Below are 19,722 nucleotides of genomic sequence, written 5' to 3'. Positions count from 1 at the left end.
CCACGCGTTGTGGGACACGGGGGGGTCCCGTGCCGAGCCCCGGCGAGGAGGGGCCGCGCTGTTGTCGGGCAGAGTAGGGCCGCGGGCAGCGAGATGCTGCAACCGGGTTTTTTTTCTGCGAGCAGAGGAGGGAGGGCGGTGGATTGAACTTTGTCATGTCGCAGATAACTTTCCTCTGGCTTCTTCTCCCTCTGCTTCTCCCTCTACCTCTCCTCTGCACGCACGCGGCTTTTTTTTTCTTCTTCTTTTTCTGTATTTTTCATTTCATGTTATTCTTTTCTAAACTTTTTCCCCCGTCCCACCTCTCAGCTTCATCCTGGTGGGGGGAGCCGAGCCCTCCTCAGACCACCAGGCCCAACCGCTGATGCCCTGCTGCTTCCCCGAGCCGCCAGCATCCTGCCTGTGGCAAGCTGCATTCGGGGCGAGTGGGGAACAGCAGTGCCATCCCAACTCCTTTTTGCCTGCCTGCACCTCGCCATGGAGAACAGAGTCCTATGGCCGAGTTTGGGGCAGCACGCAGTTGCTGTGCGCTGCCATTCCAGCGCTCTGCCTTGGGGAAAAAAACTCTGCTTATTAACAACAGGAGCAGTTGCTAACTAAGGCCGTCTTGTCACCCTGCAGCGCGCAGCTCACAGCTGTTAGGGTGGCTGAGGCTCTTGCATCGAGGTCTGAAACGAGCCCTGCGTTTTGTTACCGCAGTTCCTGTTTTCCGCCGGGTCAGCGTGTGTGAGAGGGATGCGGTGACTCAGGGTCAGGCCAGCCATATTTGTTTTAGGTTCTAATTTTCCCTTTGAAGATTTAGGGGTATACAGTCTTCTCTTGGTGTGCCTGCATAATGCCCATTAGCCTTAACGGGTGTTAGGTATGTGCAGGGAAGAATGGACCCTTTTGTTTGTTAGAAACCTAGGAACAGCAGGAGCTCATCATCCCATCAGCCCAAGGACCAGGGCTGCCCTCACCTGCTGGTGGGATGCAGCCCCTTTGCTGCTCCACCTTCCTGCTGCCGGCATCCCACCCCTGGACAGCACTGCATCAGTGGTTGGAAACACACCATCCTCTGAGTACAGTGCAGAGGACAGCTCAAACCTTCCCTTTAACTTTCCGTCTCCTCAAAATCCCAGGCTGGATGTGGCTCTGGGCAGCCTGCTCTGGTGGTTGACGACCCTGCACTCAGCAGGAGGGTTGAAACAAGATGGTCATTGTGGTCCTTTTCAACCCAGGCCATTCTAAGATTCTCTGATTCTACTTTGCAGGAAGCTGATAGTTGTCGAATGGTTGTTCGTCTGCCAGTATTGATTGTTTTCCTAGCCGCTATTTCCCATTGCCTTCGATAAGTAGTGACCCTAAAAAATAAGTGTTTTAAGGCAGAAAGTGGCAGGGTGTCTGCTGGTGTTTTTTTCCCTCACCCAGAGCTGGGCTGTGCGGATGTTGGAGCAGGAGCTCTGACTCAGCTCTCGCAGGTTGTGCAGCTGTCCTTAATACCTTGCAACACGCACTGCCCCCCTGCCCTTCGTGTTGTGATTTTGAGAGTGCAGGAGAGGCTTGATGTTTCAAAACTGGGCAAGCCGAGTGTCTTAATGATCTTTGAGTAATATCTGTAATCTTCTTCGGTACCGAAGGCAAGTGCAGTGTTTCCCAAGGCAAACAGACACCACCGTGAGTCCTGCTTCTCTCGGTCCTTAAGGATGTTATCGCTTCTGCATTGAAGTTGCACTGCAACCATAACAATAGCTTGGCTTCAGCCAACAAAAGTTTCTTCTTAGGCAGAAATGCAGCTTGGATTGCTTTCAGTAGGATTTCTTATTTAAGTATAACCTGTTTGTGTACTTGCATCGTATAGATTAAAAACATATAGATAAATCCCTTTGGTTATATTCATTATCCCTTGTAAAAGTAGGTGGTGCTTAGAAGGTCATAGGATAAGTGTTGCTAAGCAGCTAAACAGAAGGATGCTAAAATTAACCTGAGTGTTTTTGTAAGGGATTCACTTTTTAAGTTGCAATGGTTTCTTTGATTGACTTCAAATACAAATTTTAGATAGTAAAACATCGGACAGGAATTACTTAAAAGCACGAAAAAGGCTTTCCAGAGGACTGCGTCGAGCAGTCAGGTTATCCAAGCACAGAAGTAATTCCACCCTTCTCCAGTACGCCTAAATGTGACCAGGATTGGGCTCTCTCTGCCCTTTGCAAATGTCCTTGCAGAGTTATCTGCTGCTCGCTTCTCCAGGAGCATCTGATGCATGTTGGATAGCAGCCTGCAGGGACTGCGGAGGCTCCCCAGGAACGGGCAGAAAACAAGTAAATCCTGTTAGGCTCAACTCCATGCGCGTGCAGAAAAAGCCCCTTTTAGCTTTTTGATGGATGATGCCTGGGTTTGGAAATGTGTGTTTTAGGTGTACGCTCTTGCAACGTGTGAAATCATGCCTGCTGCTTCCAGTGCAATGCAGGCTGTTGTAAAACGAGCGCATTGGTGGGCCGCGCTAGCAGCGTGAGTCGGCCGCCTCGCCGACCTGGTGCTTTCTGTCTTGGAGGTAATTGTCCTCCGAGGGGGATGGCAGCGCTGCGTGCAGGTCTCCCGGCGGCAGTGGGAACTCCTGTTGCTCCGTGTCTTTTCCCTTTACTTCCTTTCTGAATCTGAGCGAAGTGTGGGATTGCAGCTTTAAAATACTCTTTCTTCAGGAGTGTTCGGCACATTGGAAAGGAGCCAGGAGCTGTTGCACGTTCCTCTGAGTGCAGGTTTATCGTGGATGTAGTGCTCAGGTACCCTGCAACTCTTTGCAAAAGGATCTAAAGGAGCAAAAGTAAACTCTGGGGGTGAGAAGAGTTGCGTTTTGAAATGACAGACAGCGAGTTGCTTGCTGCTAGGTGAGAGATCTGACTTGTCAAGTTGTTGTTCAGAACTTAACGCAGGTTTTCTTTGGGGAGGCATAAGAGGAATCCTTTCTGCGTGTGTTGGTTGGTTTTTAATACTCTACGTAAAAGAGCAGCTGTGGGAGCTGCCTCTCCCCGCCTTCCATTTAAGAGCATCTCTACAGGCAGGGCTTGGGTACCCTCAGTGCATCACCTGAGAGTGATGTTTCCAAAAAGTGAGCTGCTGCGTAGGGCTGGGAAGGGCCTGGGGCTTGGAGAGCTTTGCCGGGTCAGGTTTGGTTATCAGTGTTCCATTACAAATGAAAACAGGTGAGGTTGGGATGGGAATTGCTGGTCTGGCTCTGGGGTACTTCTGAACAGGAATTTCAGGAGCGTTGCCTCTTTGCTTTTCAGTGCAAGAGCTCTGGTGGCTCATCTTTGATGTCTGCCAGCTGTGGCATTTTCCCACCTGAAGACCTTCCCTCCCCTCCGGCCGTCCCTATCGCAGCCCTGAGGGCCCGGGACATGGCAGTGAGTGTAGGGCAGCAGCACCAGAGCATCCCATTCTCTTTCCCCTTCTGTCTCACTCCCAGCAGGGTGACAAAACTTGCTTACAGCTCCTGCTGATGTTTTGTGATGAAATGTTACAAGTGCCAATAATTGCCAGTTGGAACATATGCTGTGGCTTCGTGTTGGATGGCTGGTTTGTCTTGTGCTGCTCTCTTGCAACAGTGGGAAAGGGTCAGAACAAGGAAAAGGGCCTGGACAAAAGGGAGAAGAATCAGTGGGATCCTGGGCTCACAGCTGTGCCTCAGATACTTGCTGCAGACAGAGATGAATTGTCTGATGTGACTGAGCGACACCTGGACCTGTGCTTCCTTTAGAAATTGCACGGGTGCTCTGCTGTATCCTGTTGTGCTTTTTTTTAATAGTGGTATTTCTGCTTTCAGGTTGGCCAGCCTAGCAATCAATAAAGGTGGCTGCCTTTGAATAGGTGCTTTACACAAAAGAAGGAGTTGATGGGTGGAGACTGTTTATTCAGAGTGATTCAACTAAGTAATGCTAAGGGACTCTGAATGCCTCTTTAAAGATGCAGAGAAAGGCAGCTGTTTTAACAGCAGGATTCACCTGAAGAGCCCTGGCCATCCAAGAGATGCTAGAGGGAGGGAAAAGAAAAGCTGCCAGAATCCCCCAGGGGCGTTGTTAGGCTCCTGGACTGAAAGAGGTATTCCAAGGACCATTAGGGAGAGGGGCCTTTAACACCTTGATGGCCATCTCCTTTGCTGCACCTGGAATGCAACTTTGAAATTCCATCGTTCTCCTCCATCTAACCTTCCTCGACAAAAAAAAGTTTTGTCTTCAATTTATTTACTCATTTAATCTCATATGTTTAATCTTAGGATCTTGATGGATACTTTTGCCTTTGAAGAAGGCATCCCCTGGTCCTGGTGCCTGGTGTTTCTGTAAAGATCTGTTTGCACAAGGGATGTTACTTTGTGTAGAGCCCTCAGAAAGTGCTGGGTGAGCACTCTGTGGCTGAAAGACTTGACAATTCAATTGCTGTCGGCTTGGAAAAATGAATTTCTGACTTTTAAGTCACTTTTTAAGTAAAAAGTTAAGCATCTTGAGATATCTTCTGTGCTGATGTGCCTGGGTGACTTGCTAATTTGCCTCTGAAAATAAATGTATGTTGTGGTTAATAATGGAGGTGCCAGTCCCTGGTAGATGTAAGACTTCTCCAGTTGTCATCTTCTGGTGGAGATTTTAACAGGTGCTATAGCACATGCCTTCTTGATACAGTGCAAACTTGCTTGTAGGTGTTGTAGGAAGGGGCTGTCAGCATCATCCATCCTTGGAAAACAGGATGATCAACCACTGACAAAGTTTTTTTTTAATTTAGGTATATACCTGCTCCCTAAAGATGAGGGGGACGAAATGCTCAAAGCACGGCTGCCTTTCTTTTATTGTGTGCGATTAGCTGGTTTGAGTGAGAGCCCCTGTTAGTCCCGTTCCATACAGCAGGTGATGTCAGTGTGCAGATGTATCAGTGCCTGGGAGTGTTCTGCTTGGAGTACTTGCATCACAGCAATAAATTCCATTCCTGTGTTGAGGCCGTGCTCCTTCACACTGTTATCACTGCTGCTTGGACAAGGGAGAACTGCTTTGTATTTTGCACATTAAGTAGCAGTACTTCCTTTCATTTCCTTTAGGGAGCAACGTCACTTTTAATTTGGTCCACTTGCAGCTTTGGGCAGGGGAAAGAGCCTAGCTTAAGTTCCTTGTTCACTACACAGAATGTGTTTTCTTCATCAAATTAAATTCAGATGATTAAAATCATCTCTCAGCAGACGTGGAGCACCAGGATGTGAATTCCAGTGTGCTGTTCTTCCTCTGTGTGTGCTTTTTTTTCTGATGGTGATGAAGTTGTGTGTGTATTGAGGACAACGGGTGGCTGGGGCATCTTGTGCATGCATTTGCCAGCTTTGTCCCTTCCTTATTTCCAAAAGCCTGAAGATATCCTGAATTGATGTTCACATCAACTTGTAGAGCAACACAAATATTTTGCATTCTATAGGTCCTAATGCTTTTGGATAGGAGGAAGGAGAGCTGTGGGAGGAGGGTTGCTTTTCAGGTGAAACACTGCTGGTCCAGAGAGTGGAATTGCATGCTGTGGGAGAGATTAGCTGTGTTACTAAAGGCTCCCTTTTATGAGATTTGTCTGTACCTTCCAGGGGAAGAAGTGTGAGTGCAATGACAAGTGCTTCTCAGTGAAGATACAACTTGTGCCTTGACTTGGAGAATGTATTTCTTTTGGCCTCTTTTTCTAACAGCTGCAGGTGTTGATGGTGCTTCCTTATCAGGTGATCCAACCAGGCATCAGTACAACCTACCAGTTTCCAAGTAAGTTTCAAAACTGTGGTCCTGGGCAGCTTGTGGAAGAGGTCTTGGCTCAACGTCCAGCTTTCACAGCAGATAGATGGCTTTTCTGCTCAGGAAGGTCTCTTAGCAGTACTTGAACTGGCAGAGCCTGACTGCCTTGTTGTGAAATGGCTGAGAGCTGTATCACCACGCTCCTAATTCCCTGGTGTAAATGTAGGTTATTGTTGGAAACTGTGCTTTTCTTTAAATTGTGAAGAAGTGGTTATTTTTGTATCAGCGTTACCTGCACTTCATGGGAGGTCTGTCTCCACTTCCTGGGGGTGGGTGAGGTGATCTGTACCTCCCCATGGATGCCAGTTACCCTGGGAACAAGCCATGCCCATTGTGAACTCTGCAGGAAGAAACTGGGGGATTCCATGAGCTCGGCAGCCCTGTTAAAGACACCTCAAGCCATTCCCAGGCTCTGCTTTCCAAGCTCCTGGAACATGTAAGCTCTTTAAATCTAGTGACTGAGGATTTTCCATGGTTCTCCAGGCAAAAAAAAAAAAGAAAGATTGGAATAAGTGGTAAGGTTTCTCATCTTAAATGCTCAACAGTCAGCAAATGAAAGTTGGGGTGTTGGCAGAACTATCAAGCGGGCCAAGCTGAACACAGATTGTGTCTCATTCTGGCTGCTTTGACGTGTTTAATAAATCAATAGGTGTGTAAATAGCATGTAGAGGTGGAAAACATGGCTTCATTCGAATCAACGTTCTTTCAGATTTCACTGGATGAAGGCTTTATGTGGGGTATATACAGCTAACAGCTCCCGAGCATTCGTAGCATGAAAGATGCCAGGAAACTTTAAAAAGCTGAAATACTAACAGTACCTTTGTATTTTTCTGGTGCTCGAAATTCCTACAGGTGTACTTATAAAATCAGTGCATCTATTTTAGGACTTTGATAAACAGCAAACTGACTTTGAGCTATAACAGTTTTTTGATGAAACTGTCTTCTATCTTGGGTTTGGATATCACCAAAACAGCATGGGCATTGCTGCATCCCTTTTCTAAATTGTATAGGCTATGCTTTAGTTTTTGTGAATGCATTCCCCCTGATGAGAGGGAGGAGACTTATCCTTCCCAGGCCTATCCTTCCCCCCCAGGAAAAGGGGAATGTGGAGAATTTTCCCCGAGGATGCACGTGGGGCAGACGGCCCCTACATGTTTGGGGGCAGAGTTTTTATTTACACCCTTGCGTAACTCTCAATCTCCATAGGAAAAGATGTGGGTCAGTAGATGGGGAATGCCACGGGCTTGCCTGGGGCTGCAGTTGGCCCAATAGCCAACATGTGCTGGTGCCTCCCTGGGGTCAGCCAGAGCCTCAAGTGACCTTGTGCAGGAGGAGCTGCTGATGCCTGGCTTGTGACTGGGCGCACTGGCAGCCCTTCTTGCCAGCACTGCCTCAGTCGTGTGACTTGCATGCAGTAAGTGCTTCTGTTTGTGTGCTCACTGGCTTTCTTTTCAGAATGATCTCTAAAAGATATTTGGGCCAAAAATGATTTACTCTAAGCAAGAAGATGTCAGCACACTGCACAAACTGCACACAGTGTTTGCTGTCCCGGCAGGTACGTCAGACACAGCTCAATAGCACAGATGTGTAGTAGGAAAGTCCAGGGTGCTGATTTAAAAATTTCCGCTATTTCTGGTAATGGATGTTTATACGAGGTGTAGTCCAGAGATCCTCAAAGTGGTGGTCTTTGTTTAATTCCCAGTATACAGATGCCAAGTGTTACGCTTTGATTTCCTACGCTGTAAACTCTTCGGGGCAGGGATCAGCATTCAATTACCGAGTTTTGAAAAGCCACCTAACACACTGTGGAACTGACCTGCTCAGCACTACCTCAGTATAAATGTTTAATTGTAACTATCTTCTTACGTCCTAGCGAAGGCTTTCCAGATATCAAGGTTGAGGCATGCTGGGAGCCTGCACTGCTGCTGCTGAGGTGTCTGCCTACGGACAGGGCTTTGGTTGCAAGGCAGAATTCAGAAAGCTTTCATCATAAGTGCCTGGTCTGCACACGAGGGACAAAGATTCAGGATTGTTTTCTAGGTAGTACTACACGTATATATTCAGGAGATGGTGTGTTGCTTGGTTTAGAAGCAAAAATTCTCTTCAATTTAATACTTGTCTTAAGGTATCGTGATCAGACCACGTCCTTCTCTTTCATTTTAACTATACATCAGTATATAGAAATGGCAAATGTTATGATTCTGAAATGCAGAAATTAGAAGAAGAAACTGAGAATAGAAAGGAATCACCCCCCTTGATACATCATGTTCCCAAGAATGAAATGAAGTGCGGTTTCTGGCTCTTGCTGTTCAGAACGTAATCTAGTTGTCCTGCCTTGAGTGACTTGCATTGTAGCTTTAAACTGGATTCTTAAGTCACCCCAACAGTGATGTATGTATCATTTGTTATGTTTATACATCATGGAAGCATATGGAGTAATGGAAACAGCTAGAAGTTAGACCTCCAGAGAAGACTCCCATTTTAATCAGGTTTCTTAGATTCTTGGATTAAACCAACCCAAATTTAAAACACGTGGCTCACGTAGTGAACTGGTTGCATTTTCAACACGTTGGGGGTCCGTCTGGGCGACGTGGGTGCATTGCAGTAGCCTGTTGCTGTCAGCCTTGTCGGAGCACTTTGGTGTTGCTAAGGTTGGAATAAGCTGATGTCAGATTTTTGTCCGCAGCACATAGCAAGTAGAGGTCAAACACTCGCACAGCCGGTGATACTATGACTTGTTAAGAATGTACACAGCAGGTCGCTTTTCAAAACATCTTTTGAAAGCAGCCTCTCAGAGCAGTGCCATGTGTAAGAGACATGCATCTTCGTCTGGCATCAGCAAATGGATGCATCCTATCACATTGGGCTGCTGAGCATGTTTAGTCATGTTACTGTAATAAGCTCTGGGAACAGGAATGGGTTTTGCCCTGCTGCACTCCGTGAAGATTTGAATGAATTTGACTGGTTTGTTCCAGAGGAACTCGTGCTGGTATCTGCTGTGTTTGTTCGGGGTATGTAGAGGAAGGTGATGATTTGGTTTCTTGGCTGAAGAATGTTTCTTTGCAGCTTAGGACTGCTGACTTTGCTGCACTTAGGTGTACCTCTTCTAAGGATTAATAACTTAAAAAAAAAATAATCATAAGTGACACCTAAAGTTGGTTCTGGGGCTGATGGTGTACGTGTCTGTTCAGCTTTGAGGCTCAGCTTTATGCCTCCAAACCAAGGGTTGGGGTCCCTCCTCTTGCTTCCAGCTGTAGCCTTTAGACATCCCTACTTCTCCTGTCCCAAGGAACCGTCCTGCCTCACACAAAGATAGAACATTTGCTGTGGAGGGACTTGCCATCTTTTTTTTTTTTCTCCATCGTAGCACAGCTCATCCTAGTGGCTCTTCGGGTATGTTTAAAATGTGCTGGTGTGCGTGTACGTCGGAGGCAAGCGTGGATCATGCCAAGCGCTGATCCTGCAGACACTTCAAACATAGATATAATTCTACTTAAGGAGGTTGTTCCATTTAAGTCAAAATACTGGCATGGGTGAAGCGAAGGGAAGTGTTTCAGGACTGGGGCCTGTGTTTAACTTGCAGAAAAAGTATTCATGACACAAGCCAGAATCTTTAACCCATGTGAGCTGCAGCTCAGAGCGCGTCTCTCTGGCTTTGGTTTCTGACCTACTTGAGAAAGCACTGCTCAGCTCGAGGCCGTGCGGCTGCTCTCGTGGCCAGAGAGGGGCCGGCTTGGAGGAGACGCGGTGACAGCAGTGGCTCTGAGCTCAACTCCATCCACACACGGTGCCTGCAAGAGTTAAAGCCGAGCGCTGGGGCAGCTCATGTGTTCTGTGTGTGTGCATACTTTCCTAATCTTGACATGGGGTCTGAGCTGCAGGCTCTCAGGGCGTTCGCGAAGTTGGCTGCCACCTTTCTTCTCCCCGAATCTGGCTGCGGCTCAGCGCAGGGATGCTCCCCGCTGCTGGGATTGCTGGCTGCTGAAATCTTGTGCCTGTGGGGTCAGCCGGGCCAAAGGGTGCCCTGGCACAGCTCATGCTGCCTTCGCAAGGGAGTGGCAGAGGGAAGGAGAAAAGCTGCAGTGCAGCCCCTCTGCTGCTGCTGGAAGATGGCTGGCACACAGGTCGCGCTCTTGGGCGAGCTCTACTGCTCTGCTCTCAGCATTTGGCTGGGGAACAGCTGCCTCTGAGGATGGGGTCTGGTTTAAGACAGGGCAACAGCTGTACGGAGTGGGGCTCTGGGAAGAATGGGGAGAGAAAGAGTGTGCATTTCTCTCCTTTAGGTGGCAAAGTCCTAAGGGCAATGTGGGCCTCAGCCATCCGGGAAGGAGAACTGCCGTTCCTTCACCTCACAGCATGGCTGTCAGAAGTCACTTCTGGACCAGAGTCTGGAAATGAAAGCTGCTCTTTTTTTTTTTCGCTTTCGGTCTGCTCAGAGAGGCTGCCAGTGACCACCTCGCCCCACCCTGCAGACGTGTGGGTGGGAGGGGGGCAGCCAGCAGGAGGGAACATCACCAAGCGGCAGAGCAGCGCCTTGGCTCGCCGCCACCAACAGGAGCAGCAGCAGCTGCTGGGATGGCCCCCCGGAGCCTCACTGATGTCAGCAGAACCAGCGCTCCTTAAAGCCCGCACCGCATGCGGGGGGCCGGGGGCACAGCTGGGAGCTGCAGTAAGAGGAGAAGGCAGGGTAGTAAAAAACATTACTGTTCCTTTTTTTTTTTTCTTCTCTGAAACAGACCTCTGCTTTCTGTAGGGATGGGAATGTTTTGCATGAGCGAGTGAGAGTTAGGAGAAATGCGTAAAAGCAGAGCAAGTTACCAAAAGCAAGAAGCAGAAAGAAACACTGTAAGGTTTGTGTGTGTCTGCAGTGTTTGCTGCTCGCTTGCTTTTTTTTTTTAAGTAGAAATGTGGTTGGGAACAGTTGGGTGCTGTTGGGTAAATCGTCAGTGCCATTCCCTTCTCTCTGTCCCACATTGTCTGTGAGAAGTTGCCATACTGTGGCAGATCGTACTTTCAAACATCACGCTGTGTTTTAGAAGTATCTGGCTTGCGTCGGGATGCTGAATGAGATACGGCAGGTTGCAGTCCTGCGTGTGCTCTCTTTCCCTCCTGCCATTACTTGAGCAGGGGAGAGGAGTGCACATCAATCACGCTGCTGTTGGCAGCTCCCTTCCGCTCCCCTTTGCTGCTGCAGAGATGGCACCCGCACCGCTGGTGTGGTTTACTGAAGCTGTCTTTCCTTGTGTGTTAATAGCAAGAGTCCCTGATGGTGAAAGGCTCTGCGAGTGAGGGCTGTGGGGCTGTCTGACCTCTCAGAAGTGGGATTCACGGTGCAAAATTTCCTGTGATTGGTAATGAAGTGAATGCAAGTTGCTCTCAGGCTGTAGACGATGACTCCTGGTTTAGCGTTCGTGCAGTTTCCCAAAGTCACAGCATGTGGTTTGAAATGCTGAGGGAAGAGGATACCAGCTTTTCCAGAACTGTGCTGCTCAATCACAGAACAAGGTTGGACTGGACGTGAAACTGGATTTCAGGGTGACGTGGTGATTGCTGTCTTCACTGGCTTTGCTTCTTCCCACAGCTGGGGAGTTGATTTTCCCAGTAGGGCTGTGCCAGCTCAGTCTTGCTGCTCGTATTGTGGTGTTACCCCTGCACAGAAGTTGTATTTGAATGGCTTACAAGGGCTATCCAGTGCACCAATACAGTTGACAGGGGTAAGCCAGCCTATCCAGGCTTGTGGCAAAGCTGAATGTGCAAAACACTGTCTCCATCAAGGCCGAAGTAATAATAAGTTGCAGAGAGTCTGTCTTGAAAAACAAACAGCGTAGCACAGGCATTTGGGAAGGACTTCGTGCTCTTTTATATGGCCAATGCTCTTTGTTAACTCAGGTTAACTTACAAGTTGGATTAACATTTCCTATGTCATTTGGGTATTCTTGGAGTAATTAGCAGAAATGACACAGGGTCACAGCAGTTGTATGAGACAGAATAAGCATCTGCTTGTGTTCTTTTCAATCCAGACAATGGGATGAAAAACACGTTTAATGAAGGTGACAGAGACAGTAACAGAGTCAGCAAAAGAACCCAAATGCTGTATATTCAGTGCTGTGTCTTCACCATTAGATCACGCTTCCTGTCTAGGCAGATGAACCCACATAAAACCCCTGGTTCACAAACAGATGACTTTCAAGTACTACAGTGTGGTAAAATATAGCTAGGGCTAATATATTTGCTCTGACTTTCATCTTGAGTGCCTGGTGGAACACCTGTAAGTATTTACATTTTAACATGAGCTTTTGTGCTTGTGAAAGCAGACAGTTTGACAGCAATGACCCCTCACACAAAAGCTTGAATAAGCGATGAACTTCCAACAAATCCATGACCTGAACTCTGCTGGGTGCATATTGAAGGCGACAAGTTAATATGGCCTGTGGCCATATCAACAAGGGGCCTGGCTTTGTGCTGGAATCTTCTGATGGAGGTGGTCTGCAGACGTGTCTCTCACCACTATCCCTGCCCAAAGGTCTTCACATAAGCTCTGGAAAATAAGAGGCCCAAACTTGCTACCCAGGTGAGGGCCTCAGGCAAATGTTTGGTGTAGAACTGACTTCAGTGTTTCTGGAGGTTTCTCATCCTGCTGCTTGCTCTGGCCCCAGGTGAAGGGCTTGGTTAGTGTAGATGAGAAGACAGAAGGATGAACGTGTCTTGTGCCTTCCGTGTGCTGCACTTCAGAGTTCGCTGTGCTTGAATTCAGCTGAGTTGAACTGGCAAGCATTGTAATCTGGCCATCAGACGGGGAAGACAGCTGTGGTATGGTAACCTCTGGATTCATCCTGACCTGAATAATGCTGAAGCTGCAGTTCTAGTGATGCTTCGCCAGCTCTGCCCTGTCCTGGAATGAGCAGTTCCTGGTACCTGCTTCTCCACTGAAACTTGGGGTCAGAGCAGGGAATGCCTCTTCGAGCTGGTGCTGGTGCTGGAAGAAATGCCTCTGGATTTTTGGCTGAAGGGTTTCCGGCCTGTGGAGGAAATCACGCTGCATTCACCTGCAGAATTGAAAACTGGAGGGAATCCTGTTTGTGTCTAGTAACAAGTTAGTCCAGAATCCCCTCTAGCTCAGGATGCCAACTGATGTGGATTTACCAAGATAGAGCGTGGCAAAGGGACACCTGTTGTTGATGCTTTTCTGGTGTAATCTTCCAGGCACAGCTTGTGGAATCTTGAACCAGTGAATTTTTAAAGAAGTTCGGTATTTAGGTTCAAGAATCCTTTCTCCTGAACTTGGCTTTTTGAACCTGCACAGACACTTGGCATGTTGTGGTGGTGAGCTTTGCACTTTAGCTACGTGCTTTGTTGGAGAAGGATAAAAACCCAATTTTCTAAACCTGCCATTGAATACTTCCACTTGATATCATTTATGACTGTGGGAAATAATGAGTAATGCATCACTGCTGACCTTCTCCATGCCTTTCAGGACTGTGTGGATCTCTGTTGTATCAGCTCAGTGGCCTTCCTCCCATGCTGGAGTCTCCATCTGAGTGTCAGTGATTATACAGAAGCTATTCCATGCTCTTGATTACGCTGCTTACTTGTAAAAGCTATGGTTTGCCTTGTTAACATCTATCACAGACACATGCCAAAAATACTTTATTTGCCTACATATTTATTTCTGTAAGACATATACTTGGACAGGCTTAAAGATTTACAGGTGCTGCCAGGATTCTTTTCTTCAGCAGTTTTTTTGGGGGGGAAACTGTGTCAGTACTGGCACGTAACAAACAGGAGGTGCTGACTGGTGTTTGAAGATCTGGCTCAGTTGCTTCCATCCTGATAACTTGAGAGCTGCTTGTTTAGATGATGCTTTGCTCTTTGCCTTCCTCCCCATGTACACTCCTGGATTCTAAGAGTAGTGTCCCTGCATCCCTCCACGAAATATCTTTTTACTCCTACAGATGGCAGCCTGAAGTGTACCCTGCACATCTGAAACTTTAGCGAGTGGAATTCATCCAGAGACATGGGCATCAGTCCTTGCCAGCTGTGAGCGTATTTGCAACCAAAAGTTAGCCTGCTTTCCTTGTTCATATGCTGTACTGCTTACTAGGAGTGGTAGCTGGGATTCATCCGTCTGTATGGTCTCAGCAACTGCCAGAGGAATTGCTTTGTGCTCCTTCAAGTGAATTGCTTATTGCTGTAACTGTTATATTCTTATCCCCTTCTTTCGATGATCTCCCGACCTATTTGTCCACCTGTAGGATTGCTGCCTGTTGCTGAACCTGACAGTTTTAACATTTTGCAACCAGAAGAATTTTGCTTCAGCACTAAGCATACTGCTCATGTTTACTTATGTTAGATTGCTCCCAGGGCACTTTGCAAATCGGTGCCTCCACTGCTACTGAAATGCAGTCACTTCTGAAGTAGAAAGTAAAAAAGGAGAGGTTGAGATCAGGTCATGCTAACCCTTTTCTCTGTGTAAAGTGCTGCACATTCTTCAGTACTGACAGCCTGAAAGGGAACCACGGCTTTTAAAGCCCTACCTTACTTAACCTGTGTACCAAATTATGTGTGCTACTTGATTTGTGTTTAGTTTGTGAAAAAATTTTATTCCAGCTTGCCAGAACTGAGAACTTCATTGCAGGTAATATGAACGGTGACGATGGTGATTTCAAACCTTTTAGTAAAGAAAGCATCTCGCAGACAGAAATCAGATTTGTCTAGGTTACATATTCCCTTTATTAAGCATCTCCAGATTTATGAAATATAGCAATCTTGTGAGAAACCCTATTCATCATGTAATGCTGGCTTATAATGATAATCTTTCAGTGTAGCTGTGTATAAAACCATTCTAACGAGCTGTTGAGCACTTAGTCCTGTGCTCTGTGGTCCTTGTGATTTATGTTGTGTTTGGAAGTAGCTAGCATATCTGTTCAGAGAAAGGAGGCTGGGGCTGTCCTTTTAAACTATCAAGCTGTGTTTGTAGCTCTGACTGTTGAATTTGAAACTCATCTTGTAGTGCTCCACTGCTGCTCTATGCGTTTACTATCCTACATTTAAATATAGCATCCAAGGCGTTGCATAAGGACCAAGAAACGTAGCTCCAGTGTGCCATATACTTTGCAGGCCCTTTCTGCTCTTGGGTGTTAAACCAGGAAAATCTAAAAGCTAGTGTGAAGTCATGTATATTTGAACAGGAGAGCATGACTGTGTTACTTTGATTATAATCTTGCAATCATAGAATCGTTAAGGTTGGAAAAGACCACTAAGATCATCTAATCCAACCATCAACCCTTCACCACCATGCCCTCTAAACCGTGTGCCTCACTGCCACGTCTGCGTGTTTCTTGAACACAGTGCTCAAACCATTGAAATGGCCACATCTTCTAACAAAGCAAGGGGCAGGAGGATAAGTGGAAGAACCAAGGAGAATTTCTTTTTGCCAGTTTATCTTTGCTGGGTTCTCAAATCAACCTTAGATGAACCAGAAAGCATTGCTTGCTGGGATGGATCCTGGACTCCATGCAGCTCTGCTGCTGGGTTGATTAATTCCTGCTCACAGAGCCTAATCCAGGCTCTGCTCCATGGGTGGGGGATCATTAGCTGTGTCTGTTTTATCTGTCTTGGTGTATAGGAACTGCATCTGCTCTGTTTCTCTTGCTGGGCTTAAACCTTTAGTGGCTTGGAGTTGCAATGTGGAAAGAACTGTATGGTCCTTTTAAAAAAAAATATCTGGAAGGTGTTTTATTTTTAATTTTAGTATATTCTTATCTTCACTGTGGCTTCCAGCCTCACTGAAGGTAAGTGTGAGCATCCACTCCATAGTTGTTATCAGTAAAGCACCGAAAGAGTGATAGGCTTATGTTAAATAGTCACTTTCCCCTCTTTTGCCCCTTTTCTTTTCCCACTTGGCCCTGTCTTTCAGGTACATTGTGGTATTTGCCTTCAAAGATTGTATTTAACACCATTGGTGTTTAACGCTTTTCCCCCACCACCACTTCAAGGCAAGTATTCTTCCAGGTATGTGACTGCAAACAATGCAAAGGGAACAGTCTCAGCAGAGATCTGCACGTGATGTTTGTTATCTCTTTGAAGCTACCTTTTTCTTACGACTCTTTTGATATTTAGGTATTTCCTTCCCTCTTTCCCTTTTCTGGTGCATCTTTGCCAGCATAACTAAAAGGCTAGTGACAAACTAGTGTCGAATTAGTAACCTCAGAATTATTTCCTTGGCAACATGAGTGCGCATTTGACATCACAGCATGAAGAAGCAGTTTATAATCTACAGCAAAAGCAGCTTAAGCAGGGGTTTCTGTTTCTGTTTTCCATCATTTATCTCCTCACCTCTAGCTGTTTGTTCCTGCCCATGTACTCTAGCTTGCATCCTCTTCAGAGGTGCTGATACAAGTGGTTGTGGGCTTTCCTCTGGAAGTGAAATCACGGAAATGGTCTGAGTCGACAGTCCTCTTCCATTTTTTCTGTCTTACAGCAGTCACACCCTGCAAACTTTTGTTTTGGTTGCTAAAAGGGAAGCAAACTGTAGGCTTTCCCACTATGGGAATGAGCAGCTGGGGAAAGAGGAAGAGCTGCTGGGAGGTGTTTACCCTCAGTACAGGGATCACAAAACTGTGTGCTGTTTGTACAAATAGGCTTCAGAGTTTCAGCTGTGAAGCTGCTCTCTTCTTCCCACTTTACCATGCATTGATACAAAGCTCTTTATTGCATTAGCTGTGTAAAAAAATTTGTTGCTTCTATAAATTGTGTCGTCTTTGGCTGTTCTTTCTGCTACCAGAGTCATTTCCATCATAAGAGAATATCTTTCTTAATTACGCTTGATATTGTGTAAGGAAATCGTGTTTCATCATGTCAGATTGTGGTCCAGGTTTTGTTCTGGCTGAGCTGGTACAAATCTCACGCATCTTTGCCAGCATTGGTGTGTAGTGGGGGAAGTCAGTTTGCATAGAGGATCAGGAGCAGAGTATCAGTCACTGCAGAGAGATTGTACTGGTGGAGTTGAATTAACAGTGAGGACTGACAGAGATTTTATCAGAGTCCAAACTTCTCTTATACATTTAAGTTAAAGGCCAACTAAATGCTGCGACAGCACATTTCCAAGTAGGTTGCCATATTGCGAATGAAGATGGACTGTGAAGGAACTTTGTGGCATATACACATTTGGTCCAGGCTCATTCAGCTCCTGTCATCAGTTCCAATAGTCCATTTGTTTTTAGATTTCTGAAGTTAAAACTTTTCCAGGGAGCAGCATGTAAAACAGGACGACCTGTAGAAAGCTAGAACTCCAGCCAAAAGACACCTCCTTTTTGTGTCTGCATGTTGCAGCTGTCTATCTCTTGGCAGCAGGCAGCATGGTGTAGAATGTGATGTTTCAGCGCTGAAGCATGAAAGACTGAATTAAGGAGTCCAGGACTTAAAATGGTTTTCTTCTCTAGGGGATTTCAGCCTTCATCATCACTTAATTATTTGGAGGCTATTTGCAGAGGTGTTTATTTCTTTCAGTAGTTCTTTATACTCAAAATATGAGAAACTAAGACAGGTCACTAACTCTTTTCTCAGTTGTTCTACAGTCTAGTAATCAGATGAATTGTAGTCAGTTGCATTGGTACCCAGCTGGGAGGAAATAAGAAAAAGAGGATGTGTGTATTTCTTAAGGGGAAGAGAGGAGGAAAGAGGAGGCTTCACTCTCTTGAGTGTTATCAGTGAAATAGACTCGTGTATAAGCCAAATACCGTTTTGGTTTTGGAATGTCAGTGCAGGTAATGTCATTTCAGTGTTGGTTATGTTGTTTCTGTAAAAACTATGGATGGCATCATAACTCCTTTAATCTCCTCTACTTACACCTGGAAAAAGAGAAAACTTTGCAAAATGAGCCAGCATAGATTCACTCAGTCTGACAACATGACACTGGCAACACTTGTGTTCCAGGGCATGTGGGTGTCCAGCAGAATGGTATAAGAGAGGTGAGATGACCCACTGCAGGGTTTCCAGGTGAGAGCTGTTTTTTTGTACAAGCAGTCAGTTAGGTGGGTGTTCTTGGAATGCTGCATGGACACGGTGTCTGAGGAGTCTGAGTCCACCATTCCTGCACAAAGGGCTGGAGGAACATCGGCCATCCATGCAGTGCATAATCTTGCACCAACTCCTTGCCTTTTGCCTGGGCTTTTTGTTATTCCAGCCTTGTCCGGGATACTATTTCCTTTTTTTTTTTTTTGTAGAGGTACAGTTACCCACCTGCACTGTTGTAGTCAAGTAGACCTGAGTAGGCAGGTGGGGGCTGGTTGTGCTGCCTTTGTGCTGGCCAGGATCGCACATGTCTGCTTTGAAGATGGTCGCTCAACTTCCGTGAAGTCTGTAAGTCACCTTGGAGAGATGAGAAGGATGAGCACTTGGTGCCTGAGGCCCAGCTGTTAGGCTGCACTTCCCTTGCGCAGTGCAGGGCTGCCTGGCCACGTTCTTGCGGCAAATGGAGGAAGTGGTGCTGGCAGCAGCCCTCATGCTGGATCTCCTTGCACCGGGGGACTGAATACATACAGCACCAAGACGGAGACAACAGGAACAATCCAAATTTGTGGGCTATGGGTGAAGTGAGACCAACTTTCCAGAACACTTCACTGTGGAAGGACAGAGATTGTTTCTGCAGACAGGCAGCGTGGAAAGTACCACGGGAAGGAGCCGGGGAAGGATGGAGGGGGCCGGACGCTGCTCTGCCTGCTTGCTGACTAAACAGTTATGTCAGCTGGCAGTCGGAGCAGCCTGGGGATTTGCGATAGCTCCTGGAGGGTGGGGGCGGGTGTGCGGGGGAAGGGAGGGGAAGGGAAGGGCCGGCCAGCAGCAGCAGCAACTGCTGCTCCTGCTTGCCTTGACGCAGGGGACAGAGGCCTGGCTTCAGGCCTTGCTGGGAAGCTTTCACAGCCTTGCCCAAGCAACAAGGAACGTGCTTGTTGAAACAGTCACAGCATCTCAGAGAGCAGCCTGCCACAAAGTGCAGGAGGGCCTTCCAGCCTTGCCTGCTGAGCTGCACACACGTCACACGTGGCACAAGGAGCCCAGCGAGCTGGGTGCTGCTGCCAGGTGCTGCGGCAGCACTGTGGGATGGAGCAATCCCTGTGTCCCCCTTTCCGTGCTCACAGCCATCCCAAACAGTGGTGTTGAAACTGCACAGAAGTGCTACCTGCTGTCCTGCCGCAGGGACAGCCCTCCCCGTGTGAGCTGCTGGAAAGTGGACTGTGAATCCTGGCTGCCATTCAAGTTAAGTGTTTCCTTCCTTGGCCTTGAAGGCAGATGGAGTCCAGGCTAGTCTTTGGGCAGAGCAGGAGGCATTTATAATGATTCCTGCAGGTTGCTGGTGTTTAAATCCCGTTTTTCTGTTCTTGTTTTGTTTTCCATAAATCGGGTGCTGTAAAACTGGAGTAGCCTTGGAGCAGCTGTGGCTTTTCACTTGTGTGCTTTCCCCTCCTCCTCCTCCCCCCACCAGGAGTTAAGTGAAGGACGGGTTGCATGTGAATCACCTCTGCGCCTACCTAACTTCTCCTGTCCCAGCAGCAAAAGACAGAGAAGGCCCCTGTCCTGACAGGCAGAAAGGGTGTGTGTCTCAATTGTGTGAGGTCAGCTGAGTTAGCTGAACGCAGTAAAAAAACACAGAGCCCTCCAGATGCTCCTTAGGTATAGCCTGCCGTGTCTGAAGCCGTGCTTGTGGCTGTGTGAGACCATCTAATGTGTTAACCTGCGTCTTAATGAACATTAAGGTGGATTTTTAGAAATGTTAATCTGACTCAACTGAGCTAACATGATGGTAGTTCTCAGCGAACTTGTTTTGCCCACATGGACAAGCTTACTTAAGTTAGCAGGACAAGCACCAGCCTTTCTAATGGCCTAGTTAAAATGATTTAAGATGATTTAAGATGATTTGTCCCTTTTTTTTTTTTTTTTT

General features: G+C 47.0%; 1 protein-coding gene across 1 annotated transcript in view; it reads left to right on the top strand.

The window, feature by feature from the left end:
* Positions 1–6,154: 6,154 nt before the first annotated feature.
* Positions 6,155–19,722, top strand: part of RREB1 (ras responsive element binding protein 1) — a 113,009-nt gene continuing 99,441 nt past the window's right edge. The window contains exon 1 of the mRNA XM_031552758.1: positions 6,155–6,219. The gene's annotated coding sequence lies outside the window, so the exon portion shown is untranslated. The remainder of the gene's footprint in view (positions 6,220–19,722) is intronic.

This window comes from Meleagris gallopavo, chromosome 3, assembly GCF_000146605.3.
Source record: "Meleagris gallopavo isolate NT-WF06-2002-E0010 breed Aviagen turkey brand Nicholas breeding stock chromosome 3, Turkey_5.1, whole genome shotgun sequence".
Classification (NCBI taxonomy): domain Eukaryota; kingdom Metazoa; phylum Chordata; class Aves; order Galliformes; family Phasianidae; genus Meleagris; species Meleagris gallopavo.
This window is presented reverse-complemented; position numbering and strand designations above follow the sequence as displayed.